Raw genomic sequence first — 5,172 nt, forward strand, 5'->3', positions numbered from 1 at the left:
GTTGGTCCATGATGCTAACGGGCTCTTGAGGCTCGGATGGGTCCCGGGGCGTCCGGCTGGCGGCCGCTTGAAAACTGAGAGAGGATGACGTGGCTCTCCCAAGACAGCACCCAGCAGTGCTGGCTCACGAAGAGCCTGCCCCTGGCAGCCCTCCCAGGCGTGGCCATTGGTTTGGGAATATTGGGAACTGAGCGCTTTGAAATGGCACCGTGAGGACCCAAAGGGAGGCTGGAGGACAAAGGACCACAAATGTCAGTGCCCCGTGTTTGCAGGGAGTCCCAGGTCTGAGTTCCTGCACCGTCATCGGTTTGCTGGAGGATGGGCTAACAACACACCTGGGGTTGCCTAGCAACACAGCTGGGGTTGCCTACCGACACAGCTGGCGGGGAGGGGGGTGGGACGCTACCAGTGGAAAACCAGCATGGCGTCCTCTTACACATTACTCACTCTGGGACTCTGGGGAAGCAGGAAATACCGCAGGACCACCTTTGCTTCCGTGCCTGTTGAGTCAAGACTGACGTTATTGCAAGAGGGCTTCTTGGGATGCTTAACGTTTTGTCCATGGTAGTAGCTAGATATAGATATTTCAAGGCAAGAGAAGGAGTCCTCAGTGGATAGAGCGTCGGCCTGCGGACTGAAGGGTCCCAGGTTCGATTCCGGTCAAGGGCATGTACCTGGGTTTCGGGCGCATCCCCAGTGGGAGGTGTGCAGGAGGCAGCTGATCGATGTTTCTAACTCTATCTCTCTCCCTTCCTCTCTGTAAAAAATCAATAAAATATATTTTAAAAAAAATAAAGGGCCTGAGGGCACTGAAAAAAAGTAAAAAAAAAACAACAAAAAAAAAACAAAAAAAGAGAAGGAGTCCTAGTGCAGGAACACACTGAGCCTTTGAGGTGGATCTTAGAAATGAGCAAACAAAACCCCAGAAAAGAAGCAAGGCTTAGGGGCTTCTCAATACACCTTGTTGGAGGCAAGTATGATACCAAGGAGTTGGATTTTAATGGAGAGTCATGTCAAGCATTTTATGCCTAACTTGAGGCAGATAGGCACTGAGAAAGGGAAATAAAGAAGTAAAATCCGCCTGGCCGGTGTGACTCAGTGGTTGAGCGTCCACCTATGACCCAGGTCACGGTTGGATTCCCAGTCAGGGTATATGCCTGGGTTGTGGGCTCCATCCCCAGTATGGGGTGTGCAGCCGGTCAATGATTCTCTCTCATCATTGATGTTTCTATCTCTCTCTCCCTCTCCCTTCCTCTCTGAAATCAATAAAAATATATTTTTTAAAAGAAGTAAAACCCATTGTGACTTCTCTGGATCCCTTGTGTCAGCACGCAGGGTCAATAACTGGCCGATAATCAAGAGCAGTTCTTCACTTGTTAATGACTTCATTACCGGACTGTGAATTCCTTAGGAACAGAGTCTGAGTTTTATTTGTTCCTGTATCTCTAGAGTTTGGCACATAGTAGGTCCGTAGGAAACTTCTTCAGAACTGAGTAATGCCAAATTAGAATAATTCCTAGATTATGGGAAAATAAAAGAATTTGGCAAAATTGCAACATGGAAGATGATCATTTTCAGACAAAATGTTTCAACCCCTGTAGGAAAGCAGGTAGTGGGTTGGTTGCTGTTACTGTGCTCTCCTGAGGCAGGGCGAACACCTGCCAGCACATCTGTTTGTGGCCCAGCCTGGGTGGGTTGACTGTTTTAACTTTGCTAGTAAAAGTCAAGGATATGTCATCAGCCTTCAGGAACACGGATGGCTTCACTGACCCAATTTTAGTGATACTTGTGTTTTGAATATATATATATATATTTTTAAATCTCGTATGTTTATTCATCTACATTCTAGCTGGTTCTCTCCCTGAGTATAAGTAGTGAAATCAGGGTCATTGGCCCAAACATAAGGTATGTTAAAGTTTGCTCCAAAGACCACAGAATGTCTGGGTAGGAAGACAAGGTTCTGTTTCTCCCTCTTTTACTGGTTGACCAGCGTTGGGCAACCCACTTATTTCTTGGGGCACATCACTCAAACTCCTTCAAGTCTGCTATTATATGTTCTACTATCACCCTGGACTTCATCATCTTAATGTTTATCACCACTGCTTTTACATCACCATTTAATTATTTATTATCTGTCTTATCTATTACGATAAAACCTCTACTGAGACACACTGTGCTTGCCTTTATCATTGCTCTCCCTACCACCTAGCACAACGCCTGGAATTTTGTTGGCACCAATCCATTTCGTGTTCACTTTTGCATAAGGTGTGTAGTATGGGTCAAATGAATTTCCTTTTCATGAGAATATCCTATTGTTTCTGCACTAATTATAAGTGGGATGAGCCTTTCTGCATGGAATTGCCTTTGTACTTTTGTCAAAAAAATCAGTCACATATGTGCAGGTCTATTTCTGTTCTCTCCATTAACATATATGCCTATCTTTTCACCAACACCATACTGTCTTTTTTTAAAATATATATATATTTTATTGATTTTTTACAGAGAGGAAGGGAGAGGGATAGAGAGTCAGAAACATCGATGAGAGAGAAACATCGATCAGCCGCCTCCTGCACACCTCCTACTGGGGATGTGCCCGAAACCAAGGTACATGCCCTTGACTGGAATCGAACCTGGGACCTTTCAGTCCGCAGGTTGACGCTCTATCCACTGAGCCAAACCGGTCAGGGCAACACCATACTGTCTTGATTACTGTAGATTTATAGTAAATCTTAAAATTAGGTAGGATAAGTCCCCCAATTTTATTCTGTATCAAAATTGTTTAGCTATTTAAGCTCCCTTATCTTAGCAAAACATTAGCTTGTTGATATCTACAAAAATCTTACTGAGATTTTGATTGAAATTGTGTTGAATCTATAGATCAGTTTGGGGGAAACTTATCTTAACAATTGCAAGTCATCTAATCAATCGACATTATGTATCTCTGTATTTATTTTCATTATCTGTTATTCCTTTCACCATTGTTTTGTAGTTTTCAGGATAAAGATCCAGAATATATTTTGTTAGCTATAGACCTAAATTTTTATGTTTTTTCTACTATTGTAAATAGAACTCTTTTAAAATTTTGATTTTCAATTGTTCATTGCTGGTATATAGATATTGATCTTTTATATTAAACTTTTATCCCTAAACTTTGTTAAACTAAAAACAAAAACAAAACTTTGTTAAACTCACTTATTACTTCTAGTGGCTTTTTGGGGTAGATTTCTTGAGATTTTGCTATGTTGACAATTATGTCATCTACTAATAGAGATAGTTTTAGTTCTTCCTTTCCAATTTGCATGTTTTTTATACTTATTTCTTGTCTGGTGAGAGTGGACATCCTTGAAATGTTCCTGATCTCAGGGGGATGGCATTCATTCTTTTACCATTATGCATGACATCCCTTGTACATTTTTTGTAGACATCCTTTATCAAGTTAAGGAATACCCCTTCTGTTCCTAATCAGTTGAGAATTTTTATCATGAATGAAAAGCATTTGTCAAATGCTTTCTCCATATTTATTAAGATGATGATAAGCATTTTATTTTTTTAGTCTGTTCATGTGGTGAATTACACTGATTGATTACATTGATTGATTTCCAAATGTTGAATCAGTCTTTCTTTCCCATAACAAACCCTACTGAATCATGATGACTATCCCTTTCATTGCATTTTATCCTTTTAGCTGGATTCGATTTGCTAATATTTTGTTGAGCGTTTTTGCATTTATGAGGGATCTTGGTCTATAGTTGACTTGTAATTTATCTGTCTGGCTTGGTGTCAGGGTAATACTGGCCTCATAAAGTGAGGTAAGAGGTATTGCCTTCTCTTCCATTTACTGGAAGATGCACTGGTCTTATTACTTCCCTAAATGTTTTGTAGAATTTGCTAGTGAAGACATCTGGGCCCAGAGGCTTTGTTTGCTTGTGTGTTTGTTGTTATTGTTTTAAAATTTTAACTAAGAATTTTAAGAAATCCAATCGGACAATCTCTGCCTTTTCATTGGTGTGCTTAGATAAGTTGCATTTAATGTAATTATTGATTTGGTTTGACGTAGGGCTACCCATTTACTGTTTGTTTTCTGCTTGTCCCCTGTCTGTATTGTCACCTGTTTCCCTTTTATGTCTTATTGTGGGTTATTTGAAAAATTGTTAGGATTCCAGTTTCATTTACCAATTAGCTTTCTGGCTATATTCGTTGTGTGTGTGTTTTTTAGTGATTGCTCTTATGTGTATAAAAATCAGGTACTTTTAAACAGTATATAAGTGGGACCAAGCTCTATGTATCCTTCTGTAATTTGAGTCTTTTTTTGTTTTGTTTATTTTGTTTTGTTTTGAGGTTTATCTAAGTCCACATATGTAGCCATATTTCAGTTGCCTTTGCTCCATTATTCCACTATCTGAATAAACCAGAAATTATGTATCCTTTCTCCTGTGTATAACCATTTATATTGTTTCAATTTTTTCTCCATTACAAATGTTGTTGCAAACAAGCTATCTTGAACTTGTCTCCTGTGTCCTTGCGTGAGAGATCCTCTAGGACCGTGGTCAGCAAACCACGGCTCACGAGCCACATGCGGCTCTTTGGCCCCTTGAGTGTGGCTCTTCCACAAAATACCACATGCGGGCGTGCATGTACAGTGCGATTGAAACTTCGTGGCCCATGTGCAGAAGTCGGTATTTTGTGGAAGAGCCACACTCAAGGGGCCAAAGAGCCGCATGTGGCTCGCAAGCCGCGGTTTGCCGAGCCGCAGTTTGCTGACCACTGCATATGTGCGCGGGGGTGAATCCGGGAGTGGGAGTGAGTAGGGAATACGCCCTCCGCTTTGCTAGAGAAGCTGACTGCTCTCCAGGGCAGACAGTATCTCCAAAGTGAGACACACCGTCCCACCAGCTGGAGTGAGCTCTTGCTACTCCTCCTTGCTGACTAATTTTTATTTTTTGAAATCTAATGAGTTAAAATGTTAAAAATAAATTTTAAAATTAAAATGTTCTACTGTGGTAAAATATAGATAACATAAAAACAACCATGTTAACCACTTTTAAGTGGTTCAAGTACAGTTCAGTGGCATTAAGTGCATTCATATTACTGTGCAATCACCACCACCATCCATCTCCAGAACTTCTTCATCTTTCCAGAATGAAACTGTCCCCGTTAAAACTGAACTCTCTG

Source organism: Myotis brandtii, unplaced genomic scaffold, assembly GCF_000412655.1.
Source record: "Myotis brandtii unplaced genomic scaffold, ASM41265v1 scaffold855, whole genome shotgun sequence".
Lineage (NCBI taxonomy): Eukaryota > Metazoa > Chordata > Mammalia > Chiroptera > Vespertilionidae > Myotis > Myotis brandtii.